General features: G+C 47.7%; 11 non-coding genes and 12 pseudogenes across 11 annotated transcripts; all 23 read right to left on the bottom strand.

Moving 5' to 3' along the window:
* Positions 1-186: 186 nt before the first annotated feature.
* Positions 187-305, bottom strand: LOC144890260 (5S ribosomal RNA; annotated as a pseudogene).
* Positions 306-1,034: 729 nt separating this feature from the next.
* On the bottom strand, positions 1,035-1,153 carry LOC144890341 (5S ribosomal RNA). Its single transcript, XR_013622309.1, has one exon. It is a non-coding gene; the product is annotated as a 5S ribosomal RNA (ribosomal RNA).
* Positions 1,154-1,885: 732 nt separating this feature from the next.
* On the bottom strand, positions 1,886-2,004 carry LOC144889961 (5S ribosomal RNA). Its single transcript, XR_013622174.1, has one exon. It is a non-coding gene; the product is annotated as a 5S ribosomal RNA (ribosomal RNA).
* A 718-nt stretch (positions 2,005-2,722) lies between these two features.
* Positions 2,723-2,841, bottom strand: LOC144890089 (5S ribosomal RNA; annotated as a pseudogene).
* A 728-nt stretch (positions 2,842-3,569) lies between these two features.
* On the bottom strand, positions 3,570-3,688 carry LOC144889960 (5S ribosomal RNA). The gene has a single exon (XR_013622173.1). It is a non-coding gene; the product is annotated as a 5S ribosomal RNA (ribosomal RNA).
* A 718-nt stretch (positions 3,689-4,406) lies between these two features.
* On the bottom strand, positions 4,407-4,525 carry LOC144890216 (5S ribosomal RNA; annotated as a pseudogene).
* A 730-nt stretch (positions 4,526-5,255) lies between these two features.
* On the bottom strand, positions 5,256-5,376 carry LOC144890256 (5S ribosomal RNA; annotated as a pseudogene).
* Positions 5,377-6,110: 734 nt separating this feature from the next.
* On the bottom strand, positions 6,111-6,229 carry LOC144889959 (5S ribosomal RNA). Its single transcript, XR_013622172.1, has one exon. It is a non-coding gene; the product is annotated as a 5S ribosomal RNA (ribosomal RNA).
* Positions 6,230-6,946: 717 nt separating this feature from the next.
* On the bottom strand, positions 6,947-7,065 carry LOC144890336 (5S ribosomal RNA). The gene has a single exon (XR_013622308.1). It is a non-coding gene; the product is annotated as a 5S ribosomal RNA (ribosomal RNA).
* Positions 7,066-7,797: 732 nt separating this feature from the next.
* On the bottom strand, positions 7,798-7,916 carry LOC144890248 (5S ribosomal RNA). The gene has a single exon (XR_013622298.1). It is a non-coding gene; the product is annotated as a 5S ribosomal RNA (ribosomal RNA).
* Positions 7,917-8,634: 718 nt separating this feature from the next.
* Positions 8,635-8,753, bottom strand: LOC144890088 (5S ribosomal RNA; annotated as a pseudogene).
* Positions 8,754-9,471: 718 nt separating this feature from the next.
* On the bottom strand, positions 9,472-9,590 carry LOC144890215 (5S ribosomal RNA; annotated as a pseudogene).
* A 730-nt stretch (positions 9,591-10,320) lies between these two features.
* LOC144890339 (5S ribosomal RNA) lies at positions 10,321-10,442 on the bottom strand (annotated as a pseudogene).
* A 718-nt stretch (positions 10,443-11,160) lies between these two features.
* On the bottom strand, positions 11,161-11,279 carry LOC144890118 (5S ribosomal RNA; annotated as a pseudogene).
* A 737-nt stretch (positions 11,280-12,016) lies between these two features.
* Positions 12,017-12,137, bottom strand: LOC144890277 (5S ribosomal RNA; annotated as a pseudogene).
* Positions 12,138-12,855: 718 nt separating this feature from the next.
* Positions 12,856-12,974, bottom strand: LOC144890072 (5S ribosomal RNA). The gene has a single exon (XR_013622272.1). It is a non-coding gene; the product is annotated as a 5S ribosomal RNA (ribosomal RNA).
* A 730-nt stretch (positions 12,975-13,704) lies between these two features.
* Positions 13,705-13,823, bottom strand: LOC144890218 (5S ribosomal RNA; annotated as a pseudogene).
* A 731-nt stretch (positions 13,824-14,554) lies between these two features.
* LOC144890125 (5S ribosomal RNA) lies at positions 14,555-14,673 on the bottom strand (annotated as a pseudogene).
* A 734-nt stretch (positions 14,674-15,407) lies between these two features.
* On the bottom strand, positions 15,408-15,526 carry LOC144890002 (5S ribosomal RNA). The gene has a single exon (XR_013622196.1). It is a non-coding gene; the product is annotated as a 5S ribosomal RNA (ribosomal RNA).
* A 717-nt stretch (positions 15,527-16,243) lies between these two features.
* Positions 16,244-16,362, bottom strand: LOC144890325 (5S ribosomal RNA). Its single transcript, XR_013622307.1, has one exon. It is a non-coding gene; the product is annotated as a 5S ribosomal RNA (ribosomal RNA).
* A 732-nt stretch (positions 16,363-17,094) lies between these two features.
* On the bottom strand, positions 17,095-17,213 carry LOC144890046 (5S ribosomal RNA). The gene has a single exon (XR_013622241.1). It is a non-coding gene; the product is annotated as a 5S ribosomal RNA (ribosomal RNA).
* Positions 17,214-17,931: 718 nt separating this feature from the next.
* On the bottom strand, positions 17,932-18,050 carry LOC144890230 (5S ribosomal RNA; annotated as a pseudogene).
* A 728-nt stretch (positions 18,051-18,778) lies between these two features.
* Positions 18,779-18,897, bottom strand: LOC144890001 (5S ribosomal RNA). The gene has a single exon (XR_013622195.1). It is a non-coding gene; the product is annotated as a 5S ribosomal RNA (ribosomal RNA).
* Between the last annotated feature and the right edge of the window lie 246 nt (positions 18,898-19,143).

Below are 19,143 nucleotides of genomic sequence, written 5' to 3'. Positions count from 1 at the left end.
AGCAGTAGTATACAAATACTGGTGGGGTGAGTACCCGTGGTAGTAAGTAGACGTGGTAGGCTGGTAGTAGCGGCAGTTGTCGTCGAAGAATAGCAGTGGCGTGGCAAAAAGTAAATTACCATCAAGCGCATCAGTCAGCGCAAATTGCAGACACTCAAAACAAGACCACACCCGACAGCAGAAAAAAGCCGACAACACCCGGTATTCCCAGGCAGTCGCCCATCCAGGTACGATCCGGGACCGAACCTGGTTAGCTTCCGAGATCAGACGAAATCGGGCGTATTCAGGGTGGTATGATCGTAGGCAACAACATAGTCTCTTTGGATGTTTGTTAAGGATCGATAATGTTTCTCAAGTGAGAGCCCCGTTCCCACCGCCACCCAAGGTGCATGGAGGTGATGTTTTCACACCTGTCTGTCTGTTTGCTTGTCTGTCCGTTTTTGAACAAGATATCTCACAAAATTGCAGACGGATTCGGGCAAAATTTGGCAGCAGTGTGGCATTTGTGACAAGGAAGAAATGTTTCTATTTTGGTGAAGATCCGGATTCGGATCCGGCTCCGAGAAATATTTTGACTGATTCTTCACCATTGGGAGATTGGTTCAAAAACGATACACAGCAGGAAATCTCAAAAGGTTGTCGACGGATTTGGAGGAAACTTGGTGGACTGTTTGGGTGTCTTACAAGGATGATTCGATTCGATTTTGTTGAAGATCTGAATGTGGATTCGACATGAGAATTCTTTATTTTAGTAGTAGGAGTGGCAGTAGTCGTGGGAGTCGTCGTCGAGAAGGAGTGGCACTGGAAGGCCAGTCGAACTCACAGTAGCGGCACTGGTAGTCGTAGGCAAGCAGTAGTATACAAATACTGGTGGGGTGAGTACCCGTGGTAGTAAGTAGACGTGGTTAGCTGGTAGTAGCGGCAGTTGTAGTCGAAGACGAGCAGCGGTGCGGCAAAAACTAAATTACCATCAAGCGCATCAGTCAGCGCAAATTGCAGACACTCGAAACAAGACCACACACGACAGCAGAAAAAGCCTACAACACCCGGTATTCCCAGGCAGTCGCCCATCCAGGTACTAACCGGGCCCGAACCTGCTTAGCTTCCGAGATCAGACGAGATCGGGCGTATTCAGGGTGGTATGATCGTAGGCAACAACAGATTCTCTTTGGATGTTCATAAAGGATCGATTTATAATGTTTCTCAAGTGAGAGCCTCGTTCCCTCCACCACCCAAGGTGCATGGAGGTGATGTTTTCACACCTGTCTGTCTGTTTGCTTGTCTGTCCGTTTTTGAACAAGATATCACAAAATTGCAGACGGATTCGGGCAAAATTTGGCAGCAGTGTGGCATCTGTGACAAGGAAGAAATGTTTCCATTTTGGTGAAGATCCGGATTCGGATCCGGCTCCGAGAAATATTTTGACTGATTCTTCACCATTGGGAGATTGGTTCAAAAACGATACACAGCAGGAAATCTCAAAAGGTTGTCGACGGATTTGGAAGAAACGAGGTGGACTGTTTGGGGGTATTACATGGATGATTCGATTCGATTTTGGTGAAGATCTGAATGTGGATTCGACATGAGAATACTTTATTTTAGGAGTAGGAGTGGCAGTAGTCGTGGGAGTCGTCGTCGAGAAGGAGTGGCACTGGAAGGCCAGTCGAACTCACAGTAGCGGCAATGGTAGTCGTAGGCAAGTAGTAGTATACAAATACTGGTGGGGTGAGTACCCGTGGTAGTAAGTAGACGTGGTTAGCTGGTAGTAGCGGCAGTTGTAGTCGAAGACTAGCAGTGGCGCGGCAAAAACTAAATTTCCATCAAGCGCATCAGTCAGCGCAAATTGCAGACACTCGAAACAAGACCACACCCGACAGCAGAAAAAAGCCTACAACACCCGGTGTTCCCAGGCAGTCTCCCATCCAGGTACTAACCGGGCCCGAACCTGCTTAGCTTCCGAGATCAGACGAGATCGGGCGTATTCAGGGTGGTATGATCGTAGGCAACAACAAATTCTCTTTGGATGTTCATAAAGGATCGATTTATAATGTTTCTCAAGTGAGAGCCTCGTTCCCTCCACCACCCAAGGTGCATGGAGGTGATGTTTTCACACCTGTCTGTCCGTTTTTGAACAAGACATCTCACAAAATTGCCGACGGATTCGGGCGAAATTTGGCAGCAATGTGGCATCTGTGAGAAGGAAGAAATGTTTCCATTTTGGTGAGGATCCGGATTCGGATCCGGCTCCGAGAAATATTTTGACTGATTCTTCACCATTGGGAGATTGGTTCAAAAACGACACACAGCAGGAAATCTCAAAAGGTTGTCGACGGATTTGGACGAAACTTGGTGGACTGTTTGGGGGTATTACACGGATGATTCGATTCGATATTGGTGAAGATCTAAATGTGGATTCGACATGAGAATTCTTTATTTTTGTAGTAGGAGCGGCAGTAGTCGTGGGAGTCGTCGTCGAGAAGGATTGGCACTGGAAGGCCAGTCGAACTCACAGTAACGGCACTGGTAGTCGTAGGCAAGCAGTAGTATACAAATACTGGTGGGGTGAGTACCCGTGGTAGTAAGTAGACGTGGTAGGCTGGTAGTAGCGGCAGTTGTCGTCGAAGACTAGCAGTGGCGCGGCAAAAAGTAAATTACCATCAAGCGCATCAGTCAGCGCAAATTGCAGACACTCAAAACAAGACCACACCCGACAGCAGAAAAAAGCCGACAACACCCGGTATTCCCAAGCAGTCGCCCATCCAGGTACGATCCGGGCCCGAACCTGCTTAGCTTCCGAGATCAGACGAGATCGGGCGTATTCAGGGTGGTATGATCGTAGGCAAAAACAGAGCCTCTTTGGATGTTTATAAAGGATCGATAATGTTTCTCAAGTGAGAGCCCCGTTCCCGCCGCCACCCAAGGTGCATGGAGGTGATGTTTTCACACCTGTCTGTCTGTTTGCTTGTCTGTCCGTTTTTGAACAAGATATCACAAAATTGCAGACGGATTCGGGCAAAATTTGGCAGCAGTGTGGCATCTGTGACAAGGAAGAAATGTTTCCATTTTGGTGAAGATCCGGATTCGGATCCGGCTCCGAGAAATATTTTGACTGATTCTTCACCATTGGGAGATTGGTTCAAAAACGATACACAGCAGGCAATCTCAAAAGGTTGTCGACGGATTTGGAAGAAACGAGGTGGACTGTTTGGGGGTATTACATGGATGATTCGATTCGATTTTGGTGAAGATCTGAATGTGGATTCGACATGAGAATACTTTATTTTAGGAGTAGGAGTGGCAGTAGTCGTGGGAGTCGTCGTCGAGAAGGAGTGGCACTGGAAGGCCAGTCGAACTCACAGTAGCGGCAATGGTAGTCGTAGGCAAGTAGTAGTATACAAATACTGGTGGGGTGAGTACCCGTGGTAGTAAGTAGACGTGGTTAGCTGGTAGTAGCGGCAGTTGTAGTCGAAGACAAGCAGTGGCGCGGCAAAAACTAAATTTCCATCAAGCGCATCAGTCAGCGCAAATTGCAGACACTCGAAACAAGACCACACCCGACAGCAGAAAAAAGCCTACAACACCCGGTGTTCCCAGGCAGTCTCCCATCCAGGTACTAACCGGGCCCGAACCTGCTTAGCTTCCGAGATCAGACGAGATCGGGCGTATTCAGGGTGGTATGATCGTAGGCAACAACAGATTCTCTTTGGATGTTCATAAAGGATCGATTTATAATGTTTCTCAAGTGAGAGCCTCGTTCCCTCCACCACCCAAGGTGCATGGAGGTGATGTTTTCACACCTGTCTGTCCGTTTTTGAACAAGACATCTCACAAAATTGCCGACGGATTCGGGCGAAATTTGGCAGCAATGTGGCATCTGTGAGAAGGAAGAAATGTTTCCATTTTGGTGAGGATCCGGATTCGGATCCGGCTCCGAGAAATATTTTGACTGATTCTTCACCATTGGGAGATTGGTTCAAAAGCGACACACAGCAGGAAATCTCAAAAGGTTGTCGACGGATTTGGACGAAACTTGGTGGAATGTTTGGGGGTATTACACGGATGATTCGTTTCGATTTTGGTGAATATCTAAATGTGGATTCGACATGAGAATTCTTTATTTTTGTAGTAGGAGCGGCAGTAGTCGTGGGAGTCGTCATCGAGAAGGATTGGCACTGGAAGGCCAGTCGTACTCACAGTAACGGCACTGGTAGTCGTAGGCAAGCAGTAGTATACAAATACTGGTGGGGTGAGTACCCGTGGTAGTAAGTAGACGTGGTAGGCTGGTAGTAGCGGCAGTTGTCGTCGAAGACTAGCAGTGGCGCGGCAAAAAGTAAATTACCATCAAGCGCATCAGTCAGCGCAAATTGCAGACACTCAAAACAAGACCACACCCGACAGCAGAAAAAAGCCTACAACACCCGGTATTCCCTGGCAGTCGCCCATCCAGGTACTATCCGGGCCCGAACCTGAATAGCTTCCGAGATCAGACGAGATCGGGCGTATTCAGGGTGGTATGATCGTCGGCAACAACAGAGTCTCTTTGGATGTTTATAAAGGATCGATAATGTTTCTCAAGTGAGAGTCTCGTTCCCTCCGCCACCCAAGGTGCATGGAGGTGATGTTTTCACACCTGTCTGTCTGTTTGCTTGTCTGTCCGTTTTTGAACAAGATATCTCACAAAATTGCAGACGGATTCGGGCAAAATTTGGCAGCAGTGTGGCATCTGTGACAAGGAAGAAATGTTTCCATTTTGGTGAAGATCCGGATTCGGATCCGGCTCCGAGAAATATTTTGACTGATTCTTCACCATTGGGAGATTGGTTCAAAAACGATACAGAGCAGGAAATCTCAAAAGGTTGTCGACGGATTTGGAGGAAACTTGGTGGACTGTTTGGGTGTCTTACAAGGATGATTCGATTCGATTTTGTTGAAGATCTGAATGTGGATTCGACATGAGAATTCTTTATTTTAGTAGTAGGAGTGGCAGTAGTCGTGGGAGTCGTCGTCGAGAAGGAGTGGCACTGGAAGGCCAGTCGAACTCACAGTAGCGGAACTGGTAGTCGTAAGCAAGCAGTAGTATACAAATACTGGTGGGGTGAGTACCCGTGGTAGTGAGTAGACGTGGTTAGCTGGTAGTAGCGGCAGTTATAGTCGAAGACGAGCAGTGGCGCGGCAAAAACTAAATTACCATCAAGCGCATCAGTCAGCGCAAATTGCAGACACTCGAAACAAGACCACACCCAACAGCAGAAAAAAGCCTACAACACCCGGTGTTCCCAGGCAGTGTCCCATCCAGGTACTAACCGGGCCCGAACCTGCTTAGGTTCCGAGAAATCAGACGAGATCGGGCGTATTCAGGGTGGTATGATCGTAGGCAACAACAGATTCTCTTTGGATGTTCATAAAGGATCGATTTATAATGTTTCTCAAGTGAGAGCCTCGTTCACTCCACCACCCAAGGTGCATGGAGGTGATGTTTTCACACCTGTCTGTCTGTTTGCTTGTCTGTCCGTTTTTGAACAAGATATCTCACAAAATTGCAGACGGATTCGGGCAAAATTTGGCAGCAGTGTGGCATCTGTGACAAGGAAGAAATGATTCCATTTTGGTGAAGATCCGGATTCGGATCCGGCTCCGAGAAATATTTTGACTGATTCTTCACCATTGGGAGATTGGTTCAAAAACGATACACAGCAGGAAATCTCAAAAGGTTGTCGACGGATTTGGAGGAAACTTGGTGGACTGTTTGGGTGTCTTACAAGGATGATTCGATTCGATTTTGTTGAAGATCTGAATGTGGATTCGACATGAGAATACTTTATTTTAGTAGTAGGAGTGGCAGTAGTCGTGGGAGTCGTCGTCGAGAAGGAGTGGCACTGGAAGGCCAGTCGAACTCACAGTAGCGGCACTGGTAGTCGTAGGCAAGCAGTAGTATACAAATACTGGTGGGGTGAGTACCCGTGGTAGTAAGTAGACGTGGTTAGCTGGTAGTAGCGGCAGTTGTAGTCGAAGACTAGCAGCGGCGCGGCAAAAACTAAATTACCATCAAGCGCATCAGTCAGTGCAAATTGCAGACACTCGAAACAAGACAACACACGACAGCAGAAAAAAGCCTACAACACCCGGTGTTCCCAGGCAGTCTCCCATCCAGGTACTAACCGGGCCCGAACCTGCTTAGCTTCCGAGATCAGACGAGATCGGGCGTATTCAGGGTGGTATGATCGTAGGCAACAACAGATTCTCTTTGGATGTTCATAAAGGATCGATTTATAATGTTTCTCAAGTGAGGGCCTCGTTCCCTCCACCACCCAAGGTGCATGGAGGTGATGTTTTCACACCTGTCTGTCCGTTTTTGAACAAGACATCTCACAAAATTGCCGACGGATTCGGGCGAAATTTGGCAGCAATGTGGTGTCTGTGACAAGGAAGAAATGTTTCCATTTTGGTGAAGATCCGGATTCGGATCCGGCTCCGAGAAATATTTTGACTGATTCTTCACCATTGGGAGATTGGTTCAAAAACGACACACAGCAGGAAATCTCAAAAGGTTGTCGACGGATTTGGACGAAACATGGTGGACTGTTTGGGGGTATTACACGGATGATTCGATTCGATATTGGTGAAGATCTAAATGTGGATTCGACATGAGAATTCTTTATTTTAGTAGTAGGAGTGGCAGTAGTCGTGGGAGTCGTCGTCGAGAAGGAGTGGCACTGGAAGGCCAGTCGAACTCACAGTAGCGGCACTGGTAGTCGTAGGCAAGCAGTAGTATACAAATACTGGTGGGGTGAGTACCCGTGGTAGTAAGTAGACGTGGTTAGCTGGTAGTAGCGGCAGTTGTAGTCGAAGACGAGCAGCGGTGCGGCAAAAACTAAATTACCATCAAGCGCATCAGTCAGCGCAAATTGCAGACACTCGAAACAAGACCACACACGACAGCAGAAAAAGCCTACAACACCCGGTATTCCCAGGCAGTCGCCCATCCAGGTACTAACCGGGCCCGAACCTGCTTAGCTTCCGAGATCAGACGAGATCGGGCGTATTCAGGGTGGTATGATCGTAGGCAACAACAGATTCTCTTTGGATGTTCATAAAGGATCGATTTATAATGTTTCTCAAGTGAGAGCCTCGTTCCCTCCACCACCCAAGGTGCATGGAGGTGATGTTTTCACACCTGTCTGTCTGTTTGCTTGTCTGTCCGTTTTTGAACAAGATATCACAAAATTGCAGACGGATTCGGGCAAAATTTGGCAGCAGTGTGGCATCTGTGACAAGGAAGAAATGTTTCCATTTTGGTGAAGATCCGGATTCGGATCCGGCTCCGAGAAATATTTTGACTGATTCTTCACCATTGGGAGATTGGTTCAAAAACGATACACAGCAGGAAATCTCAAAAGGTTGTCGACGGATTTGGAAGAAACGAGGTGGACTGTTTGGGGGTATTACATGGATGATTCGATTCGATTTTGGTGAAGATCTGAATGTGGATTCGACATGAGAATACTTTATTTTAGGAGTAGGAGTGGCAGTAGTCGTGGGAGTCGTCGTCGAGAAGGAGTGGCACTGGAAGGCCAGTCGAACTCACAGTAGCGGCAATGGTAGTCGTAGGCAAGTAGTAGTATACAAATACTGGTGGGGTGAGTACCCGTGGTAGTAAGTAGACGTGGTTAGCTGGTAGTAGCGGCAGTTGTAGTCGAAGACTAGCAGTGGCGCGGCAAAAACTAAATTTCCATCAAGCGCATCAGTCAGCGCAAATTGCAGACACTCGAAACAAGACCACACCCGACAGCAAAAAAAAGCCTACAACACCCGGTGTTCCCAGGCAGTCTCCCATCCAGGTACTAACCGGGCCCGAACCTGCTTAGCTTCCGAGATCAGACGAGATCGGGTGTATTCAGGGTGGTATGATCGTAGGCAACAACAGATTCTCTTTGGATGTTCATAAAGGATCGATTTATAATGTTTCTCAAGTGAGAGCCTCGTTCACTCCACCACCCAAGGTGCATGGAGGTGATGTTTTCACACCTGTCTGTCCGTTTTTGAACAAGACATCTCACAAAATTGCCGACGGATTCGGGCGAAATTTGGCAGCAATGTGGCATCTGTGAGAAGGAAGAAATGTTTCCATTTTGGTGAGGATCCGGATTCGGATCCGGCTCCGAGAAATATTTTGACTGATTCTTCACCATTGGGAGATTGGTTCAAAAACGACACACAGCAGGAAATCTCAAAAGGTTGTCGACGGATTTGGACGAAACTTGGTGGACTGTTTGGGGGTATTACACGGATGATTCGATTCGATATTGGTGAAGATCTAAATGTGGATTCGACATGAGAATTCTTTATTTTTGTAGTAGGAGCGGCAGTAGTCGTGGGAGTCGTCGTCGAGAAGGATTGGCACTGGAAGGCCAGTCGAACTCACAGTAACGGCACTGGTAGTCGTAGGCAAGCAGTAGTATACAAATACTGGTGGGGTGAGTACCCGTGGTAGTAAGTAGACGTGGTAGGCTGGTAGTAGCGGCAGTTGTCGTCGAAGACTAGCAGTGGCGCGGCAAAAAGTAAATTACCATCAAGCGCATCAGTCAGCGCAAATTGCAGACACTCAAAACAAGACCACACCCGACAGCAGAAAAAAGCCGACAACACCCGGTATTCCCAAGCAGTCGCCCATCCAGGTACGATCCGGGCCCGAACCTGCTTAGCTTCCGAGATCAGACGAGATCGGGCGTATTCAGGGTGGTATGATCGTAGGCAACAACAGATTCTCTTTGGATGTTCATAAAGGATCGATTTATAATGTTTCTCAAGTGAGAGCCTCGTTCCCTCCACCACCCAAGGTGCATGGAGGTGATGTTTTCACACCTGTCTGTCCGTTTTTGAACAAGACATCTCACAAAATTGCCGACGGATTCGGGCGAAATTTGGCAGCAATGTGGCATCTGTGAGAAGGAAGAAATGTTTCCATTTTGGTGAGGATCCGGATTCGGATCCGGCTCCGAGAAATATTTTGACTGATTCTTCACCATTGGGAGATTGGTTCAAAAGCGACACACAGCAGGAAATCTCAAAAGGTTGTCGACGGATTTGGACGAAACTTGGTGGAATGTTTGGGGGTATTACACGGATGATTCGTTTCGATTTTGGTGAATATCTAAATGTGGATTCGACATGAGAATTCTTTATTTTTGTAGTAGGCGCGGCAGTAGTCGTGGGAGTCGTCATCGAGAAGGATTGGCACTGGAAGGCCAGTCGTACTCACAGTAACGGCACTGGTAGTCGTAGGCAAGCAGTAGTATACAAATACTGGTGGGGTGAGTACCCGTGGTAGTAAGTAGACGTGGTAGGCTGGTAGTAGCGGCAGTTGTCGTCGAAGACTAGCAGTGGCGCGGCAAAAAGTAAATTACCATCAAGCGCATCAGTCAGCGCAAATTGCAGACACTCAAAACAAGACCACACCCGACAGCAGAAAAAAGCCTACAACACCCGGTATTCCCTGGCAGTCGCCCATCCAGGTACTATCCGGGCCCGAACCTGAATAGCTTCCGAGATCAGACGAGATCGGGCGTATTCAGGGTGGTATGATCGTCGGCAACAACAGAGTCTCTTTGGATGTTTATAAAGGATCGATAATGTTTCTCAAGTGAGAGTCTCGTTCCCTCCGCCACCCAAGGTGCATGGAGGTGATGTTTTCACACCTGTCTGTCTGTTTGCTTGTCTGTCCGTTTTTGAACAAGATATCTCACAAAATTGCAGACGGATTCGGGCAAAATTTGGCAGCAGTGTGGCATCTGTGACAAGGAAGAAATGTTTCCATTTTGGTGAAGATCCGGATTCGGATCCGGCTCCGAGAAATATTTTGACTGATTCTTCACCATTGGGAGATTGGTTCAAAAACGATACAGAGCAGGAAATCTCAAAAGGTTGTCGACGGATTTGGAGGAAACCTGGTGGACTGTTTGGGTGTCTTACAAGGATGATTCGATTCGATTTTGTTGAAGATCTGAATGTGGATTCGACATGAGAATTCTTTATTTTAGTAGTAGGAGTGGCAGTAGTCGTGGGAGTCGTCGTCGAGAAGGAGTGGCACTGGAAGGCCAGTCGAACTCACAGTAGCGGAACTGGTAGTCGTAAGCAAGCAGTAGTATACAAATACTGGTGGGGTGAGTACCCGTGGTAGTGAGTAGACGTGGTTAGCTGGTAGTAGCGGCAGTTATAGTCGAAGACTAGCAGTGGCGCGGCAAAAACTAAATTACCATCAAGCGCATCAGTCAGCGCAAATTGCAGACACTCGAAACAAGACCACACCCAACAGCAGAAAAAAGCCTACAACACCCGGTGTTCCCAGGCAGTTTCCCATCCAGGTACTAACCGGGCCCGAACCTGCTTAGGTTCACGAGAAATCAGACGAGATCGGGCGTATTCAGGGTGGTATGATCGTAGGCAACAAAAGATTCTCTTTGGATGTTCATAAAGGATCGATTTATAATGTTTCTCAAGTGAGAGCCTCGTTCCCTCCACCACCCAAGGTGCATGGAGGTGATGTTTTCACACCTGTCTGTTCGTTTTTGAACAAGACATCTCACAAAATTGCCGACGGTTTCGGGCGAAATTTGGCAGCAATGTGGCATCTGTGACAAGGCAGAAATGTTTCCATTTTGGTGAAGATCCGGATTCGGATCCGGCTCCGAGAAATATTTTGACTGATTCTTCACCATTGGGAGATTGGTTCAAAAACGACACACAGCAGGAAATCTCAAAAGGTTGTCGACGGATTTGGACGAAACTTGGTGGACTGTTTGGGGGTATTTCACGGATGATTCGATTCGATATTGGTGAAGATCTAAATGTGGATTCGACATGAGAATTCTTTATTTTTGTAGTAGGCGCGGCAGTAGTCGTGGGAGTCGTCGTCGAGAAGGATTGGCACTGGAAGGCCAGTCGTACTCACAGTAACGGCACTGGTAGTCGTAGGCAAGCAGTAGTATACAAATACTGGTGGGGTGAGTACCCGTGGTAGTAAGTAGACGTGGCAGGCTGGTAGTAGCGGCAGTTGTCGTCGAAGAGTGGCAGTGGCGCGGCAAAAAGTAAATTACCATCAAGCGCATCAGTCAGCGCAAATTGCAGACACTCAAAACAAGACCACACCCGACAGCAGAAAAAAGCCGACAACACCCGGTATTCCCAGGCAGTCGCCCATCCAGGTACGATCCGGGCCCGAACCTGCTTAGGTTCCGAGATCAGACGAGATCGGGCGTATTCAGGGTGGTATGATCGTCGGCAACAACAGAGTCTCTTTGGATGTTTATAAAGGATCGATAATGTTTCTCAAGTGAGAGTCTCGTTCCCTCCGCCACCCAAGGTGCATGGAGGTGATGTTTTCACACCTGTCTGTCTGTTTGCTTGTCTGTCCGTTTTTGAACAAGATATCTCACAAAATTGCAGACGGATTCGGGCAAAATTTGGCAGCAGTGTGGCATCTGTGACAAGGAAGAAATGTTTCCATTTTGGTGAAGATCCGGATTCAGATCCGGCTCCGAGAAATATTTTGACTGATTCTTCACCATTGGGAGATTGGTTCAAAAACGATACAGAGCAGGAAATCGGAAATCTCAAAAGGTTGTCGACGGATTTGGAGGAAACTTGGTGGACTGTTTGGGTGTCTTACAAGGATGATTCGATTCGATTTTGTTGAAGATCTGAATGTGGATTCGACATGAGAATTCTTTATTTTAGTAGTAGGAGTGGCAGTAGTCGTGGGAGTCGTCGTCGAGAAGGAGTGGCACTGGAAGGCCAGTCGAACTCACAGTAGCGGAACTGGTAGTCGTAAGCAAGCAGTAGTATACAAATACTGGTGGGGTGAGTACCCGTGGTAGTGAGTAGACGTGGTTAGCTGGTAGTAGCGGCAGTTATAGTCGAAGACTAGCAGTGGCGCGGCAAAAACTAAATTACCATCAAGCGCATCAGTCAGCGCAAATTGCAGACACTCGAAACAAGACCACACCCAACAGCAGAAAAAAGCCTACAACACCCGGTGTTCCCAGGCAGTTTCCCATCCAGGTACTAACCGGGCCCGAACCTGCTTAGGTTCCGAGAAATCAGACGAGATCGGGCGTATTCAGGGTGGTATGACCGTAGGCAACAAAAGATTCTCTTTGGATGTTCATAAAGGATCGATTTATAATGTTTCTCAAGTGAGAGCCTCGTTCCCTCCACCACCCAAGGTGCATGGAGGTGATGTTTTCACACCTGTCTGTTCGTTTTTGAACAAGACATCTCACAAAATTGCCGACGGTTTCGGGCGAAATTTGGCAGCAATGTGGCATCTGTGACAAGGCAGAAATGTTTCCATTTTGGTGAAGATCCGGATTCGGATCCGGCTCCGAGAAATATTTTGACTGATTCTTCACCATTGGGAGATTGGTTCAAAAACGACACACAGCAGGAAATCTCAAAAGGTTGTCGACGGATTTGGACGAAACTTGGTGGACTGTTTGGGGGTATTTCACGGATGATTCGATTCGATATTGGTGAAGATCTAAATGTGGATTCGACATGAGAATTCTTTATTTTTGTAGTAGGCGCGGCAGTAGTCGTGGGAGTCGTCGTCGAGAAGGATTGGCACTGGAAGGCCAGTCGTACTCACAGTAACGGCACTGGTAGTCGTAGGCAAGCAGTAGTATACAAATACTGGTGGGGTGAGTACCCGTGGTAGTAAGTAGACGTGGCAGGCTGGTAGTAGCGGCAGTTGTCGTCGAAGAGTGGCAGTGGCGCGGCAAAAAGTAAATTACCATCAAGCGCATCAGTCAGCGCAAATTGCAGACACTCAAAACAAGACCACACCCGACAGCAGAAAAAAGCCGACAACACCCGGTATTCCCAGGCAGTCGCCCATCCAGGTACGATCCGGGCCCGAACCTGCTTAGCTTCCGAGATCAGACGAGATCGGGCGTATTCAGGGTGGTATGATCGTAGGCAACAACAGAGTCTCTTTGGATGTTTATAAAGGATCGATAATGTTTCTCAAGTGAGAGGCCCGTTCCCGCCGCCACCCAAGGTGCATGGAGGTGATGTTTTCACACCTGTCTGTCTGTTTGCTTGTCTGTCCGTTTTTGAACAAGATATCTCACAAAATTGCAGACGGATTCGGGCAAAATTTGGCAGCAGTGTGGCATCTGTGACAAGGAAGAAATGTTTCCATTTTGGTGAAGATCCGGATTCGGATCCGGCTCCGAGAAATATTTTGACTGATTCTTCACCATTGGGAGATTGGTTCAAAAACGATACAGAGCAGGAAATCTCAAAAGGTTGTCGACGGATTTGGACGAAACTTGATGGACTGTTTGGGGGTATTTCACGGATGATTCGATTCGATATTGGTGAAGATCTAAATGTGGATTCGACATGAGAATTCTTTATTTTTGTAGTAGGCGCGGCAGTAGTCGTGGGAGTCGTCGTCGAGAAGGATTGGCACTGGAAGGCCAGTCGTACTCACAGTAACGGCACTGGTAGTCGTAGGCAAGCAGTAGTATACAAATACTGGTGGGGTGAGTACCCGTGGTAGTAAGTAGAGGTGGCAGGCTGGTAGTAGCGGCAGTTGTCGTCGAAGAGTGGCAGTGGCGCGGCAAAAAGTAAATTACCATCAAGCGCATCAGTCAGCGCAAATTGCAGACACTCAAAACAAGACCACACCCGACAGCAGAAAAAAGCCGACAACACCCGGTATTCCCAGGCAGTCGCCCATCCAGGTACGATCCGGGCCCGAACCTGCTTAGTTTCCGAGATCAGACGAAATCGGGCGTATTCAGGGTGGTATGATCGTAGGCAACAACAGAGTCTCTTTGGATGTTTATAAAGGATCGATAATGTTTCTCAAGTGAGAGCCCCGTTCCCGCCGCCACCCAAGGTGCATGGAGGTGATGTTTTCACACCTGTCTGTCTGTTTGCTTGTCTGTCCGTTTTTGAACAAGATATCTCACAAAATTGCAGACGGATTCGGGCAAAATTTGGCACCAGTGTGGCATCTGTGACAAGGAAGAAATGTTTCCATTTTGGTGAAGATCTGGATTCGGATCCGGCTCCGAGAAATATTTTGACTGATTCTTCACCATTGGGAGATTGGTTCAAAAACGATACACAGCAGGAAATCTCAAAAGGTTGTCGACGGATTTGGAGGAAACTTGGTGGACTGTTTGGGTGTCTTACAAGGATGATTCGATTCGATTTTGTTGAAGATCTGAATGTGGATTCGACATGAGAATTCTTTATTTTAGTAGTAGGAGTGGCAGTAGTCGTGGGAGTCGTCGTCGAGAAGGAGTGGCACTGGAAGGCCAGTCGAACTCACAGTAGCGGCACTGGTAGTCGTAGGCAAGCAGTAGTATACAAATACTGGTGGGGTGAGTAGCCGTGGTAGTAAGTAGACGTGGTTAGCTGGTAGTAGCGGCAGTTGTAGTCGAAGACTAGCAGTGGCGCGGCAAAAACTAAATTACCATCAAGCGCATCAGTCAGCGCAAATTGCAGACACTCGAAACAAGACCACACCCGACAGCAGAATACAAGCCTACAACACCCGGTGTTCCTAGGCAGTCTCCCATCCAGGTACTAACCGAGCCCGAACCTGCTTAGCTTCCGAGATCAGACGAAATCGGGCGTATTCAGGGTGGTATGATCGTAAGCAACAACAGATTCTCTTTGGATGTTCATAAAGGATCGATTTATAATGTTTCTCAAGTGAGAGCCTCGTTCACTCCACCACCCAAGGTGCATGGAGGTGATGTTTTCACACCTGTCTGTCTGTTTGCTTGTCTGTCCGTTTTTGAACAAGATATCTCACAAAATTGCAGACGGATTCGGGCAAAATTTGGCAGCAGTGTGGCATCTGTGACAAGGAAGAAATGATTCCATTTTGGTGAAGATCCGGATTCGGATCCGGCTCCGAGAAATATTTTGACTGATTCTTCACCATTGGGAGATTGGTTCAAAAACGATACACAGCAGGAAATCTCAAAAGGTTGTCGACGGATTTGGAGGAAACTTGGTGGACTGTTTGGGTGTCTTACAAGGATGATTCGATTCGATTTTGTTGAAGATCTGAATGTGGATTCGACATGAGAATACTTTATTTTAGTAGTAGGAGTGGCAGTAGTCGTGGGAGTCGTCGTCGAGAAGGAGTGGCACTGGAAGGCCAGTCGAACTCACAGTAGCGGCACTGGTAGTCGTAGGCAAGCAGTAGTATACAAATACTGGTGGGGTGAGTACCCGTGGTAGTAAGTAGACGTGGTTAGCTGGTAGTAGCGGCAGTTGTAGTCGAAGACTAGCAGCGGCGCGGCAAAAACTAAATTACCATCAAGCGCATCAGTCAGTGCAAATTGCAGACACTCGAAACAAGACAACACACGACAGCAGAAAAAAGCCTACAACACCCGGTGTTCCCAGGCAGTCTCCCATCCAGGTACTAACCGGGCCCGAACCTGCTTAGCTTCCGAGATCAGACGAGATCGGGCGTATTCAGGGTGGTATGATCATAGGCAACAACAGATTCTCTTTGGATGTTCATAAAGGATCGATTTATAATGTTTCTCAAGTGAGGGCCTCGTTCCCTCCACCACCCAAGGTGCATGGAGGTGATGTTTTCACACCTGTCTGTCCGTTTTTGAACAAGACATCTCACAAAATTGCCGACGGATTCGGGCGAAATTTGGCAGCAATGTGGCGTCTGTGACAAGGAAGAAATGTTTCCATTTTGGTGAAGATCCGGATTCGGATCCGGCTCCGAGAAATATTTTGACTGATTCTTCACCATTGGGAGATTGGTTCAAAAACGACACACAGCAGGAAATCTCAAAAGGTTGTCGACGGATTTGGACGAAACTTGGTGGACTGTTTGGGGGTATTACACGGATGATTCGATTCGATATTGGTGAAGATCTAAATGTGGATTCGACATGAGAATTCTTTATTTTAGTAGTAGGAGTGGCAGTAGTCGTGGGAGTCGTCGTCGAGAAGGAGTGGCACTGGAAGGCCAGTCGAACTCACAGTAGCGGCACTGGTAGTCGTAGGCAAGCAGTAGTATACAAATACTGGTGGGGTGAGTACCCGTGGTAGTAAGTAGACGTGGTTAGCTGGTAGTAGGGGCAGTTGTAGTCGAAGACGAGCAGCGGTGCGGCAAAAACTAAATTACCATCAAGCGCATCAGTCAGCGCAAATTGCAGACACTCGAAACAAGACCACACACGACAGCAGAAAAAGCCTACAACACCCGGTATTCCCAGGCAGTCGCCCATCCAGGTACTAACCGGGCCCGAACCTGCTTAGCTTCCGAGATCAGACGAGATCGGGCGTATTCAGGGTGGTATGATCGTAGGCAACAACAGATTCTCTTTGGATGTTCATAAAGGATCGATTTATAATGTTTCTCAAGTGAGAGCCTCGTTCCCTCCACCACCCAAGGTGCATGGAGGTGATGTTTTCACACCTGTCTGTCTGTTTGCTTGTCTGTCCGTTTTTGAACAAGATATCACAAAATTGCAGACGGATTCGGGCAAAATTTGGCAGCAGTGTGGCATCTGTGACAAGGAAGAAATGTTTCCATTTTGGTGAAGATCCGGATTCGGATCCGGCTCCGAGAAATATTTTGACTGATTCTTCACCATTGGGAGATTGGTTCAAAAACGATACACAGCAGGAAATCTCAAAAGGTTGTCGACGGATTTGGAAGAAACGAGGTGGACTGTTTGGGGGTATTACATGGATGATTCGATTCGATTTTGGTGAAGATCTGAATGTGGATTCGACATGAGAATACTTTATTTTAGGAGTAGGAGTGGCAGTAGTCGTGGGAGTCGTCGTCGAGAAGGAGTGGCACTGGAAGGCCAGTCGAACTCACAGTAGCGGCAATGGTAGTCGTAGGCAAGTAGTAGTATACAAATACTGGTGGGGTGAGTACCCGTGGTAGTAAGTAGACGTGGTTAGCTGGTAGTAGCGGCAGTTGTAGTCGAAGACTAGCAGTGGCGCGGCAAAAACTAAATTTCCATCAAGCGCATCAGTCAGCGCAAATTGCAGACACTCGAAACAAGACCACACCCGACAGCAGAAAAAAGCCTACAACACCCGGTGTTCCCAGGCAGTCTCCCATCTAGGTACTAACCGGGCCCGAACCTGCTTAGCTTCCGAGATCAGCCGAGATCGGGCGTATTCAGGGTGGTATGATCGTAGGCAACAACAGATTCTCTTTGGATGTTCATAAAGGATCGATTTATAATGTTTCTCAAGTGAGAGCCTCGTTCCCTCCACCACCCAAGGTGCATGGAGGTGATGTTTTCACACCTGTCTGTCCGTTTTTGAACAAGACATCTCACAAAATTGCCGACGGATTCGGGCGAAATTTGGCAGCAATGTGGCATCTGTGAGAAGGAAGAAATGTTTCCATTTTGGTGAGGATCCGGATTCGGATCCGGCTCCGAGAAATATTTTGACTGATTCTTCACCATTGGGAGATTGGTTCAAAAACGACACACAGCAGGAAATCTCAAAAGGTTGTCGACGGATTTGGACGAAACTTGGTGGACTGTTTGGGGGTATTACACGGATGATTCGATTCGATATTGGTGAAGATCTAAATGTGGATTCGACATGAGAATTCTTTATTTTTGTAGTAGGAGCGGCAGTAGTCGTGGGAGTCGTCGTCGAGAAGGATTGGCACTGGAAGGCCAGTCGAACTCACAGTAACGGCACTGGTAGTCGTAGGCAAGCAGTAGTATACAAATACTGGTGGGGTGAGTACCCGTGGTAGTAAGTAGACGTGGTAGGCTGGTAGTAGCGGCAGTTGTCGTCGAAGACTAGCAGTGGCGCGGCAAAAAGTAAATTACCATCAAGCGCATCAGTCAGCGCAAATTGCAGACACTCAAAACAAGACCACACCCGACAGCAGAAAAAAGCCGACAACACCCGGTATTCCCAAGCAGTCGCCCATCCAGGTACGATCCGGGCCCGAACCTGCTTAGCTTCCGAGATCAGACGACATCGGGCGTATTCAGGGTGGTATGATCGTAGGCAAAAACAGAGCGTCTTTGGATGTTTATAAAGGATCGATAATGTTTCTCAAGTGAGAGCCCCGTTCGAGCCGCCACCCAAGGTGCATGGAGGTGATGTTTTCACACCTGTCTGTCTGTTTGCTTGTCTGTCCGTTTTTGAACAAGATATCACAAAATTGCAGACGGATTCGGGCAAAATTTGGCAGCAGTGTGGCATCTGTGACAAGGAAGAAATGTTTCCATTTTGGTGAAGATCCGGATTCGGATCCGGCTCCGAGAAATATTTTGACTGATTCTTCACCATTGGGAGATTGGTTCAAAAACGATACACAGCAGGAAATCTCAAAAGGTTGTCGACGGATTTGGAGGAAACTTGGTGGACTGTTTGGGTGTCTTACAAGGATGATTCGATTCGATTTTGTTGAAGATCTGAATGTGGATTCGACATGAGAATACTTTATTTTAGTAGTAGGAGTGGCAGTAGTCGTGGGAGTCGTCGTCGAGAAGGAGTGGCACTGGAAGGCCAGTCGAACTCACAGTAGCGGCACTGGTAGTCGTAGGCAAGCAGTAGTATACAAATACTGGTGGGGTGAGTACCCGTGGTAGTAAGTAGACGTGGTTAGCTGGTAGTAGCGGCAGTTGTAGTCGAAGACTAGCAGCGGCGCGGCAAAAACTAAATTACCATCAAGCGCATCAGTCAGTGCAAATTGCAGACACTCGAAACAAGACAACACACGACAGCAGAAAAAAGCCTACAACACCCGGTGTTCCCAGGCAGTCTCCCATCCAGGTACTAACCGGGCCCGAACCTGCTTAGCTTCCGAGATCAGACGAGATCGGGCGTATTCAGGGTGGTATGATCATAGGCAACAACAGATTCTCTTTGGATGTTCATAAAGGATCGATTTATAATGTTTCTCAAGTGAGGGCCTCGTTCCCTCCACCACCCAAGGTGCATGGAGGTGATGTTTTCACACCTGTCTGTCCGTTTTTGAACAAGACATCTCACAAAATTGCCGACGGATTCGGGCGAAATTTGGCAGCAATGTGGCGTCTGTGACAAGGAAGAAATGTTTCCATTTTGGTGAAGATCCGGATTCGGATCCGGCTCCGA

Source organism: Myxine glutinosa, chromosome 1 (assembly GCF_964187855.1).
Source record: "Myxine glutinosa chromosome 1, kmMyxGlut1.1, whole genome shotgun sequence".
Classification (NCBI taxonomy): domain Eukaryota; kingdom Metazoa; phylum Chordata; class Myxini; order Myxiniformes; family Myxinidae; genus Myxine; species Myxine glutinosa.
Note: the sequence above shows the minus strand (reverse complement) of the source record. Positions and strands in the feature narration are given on the sequence as shown.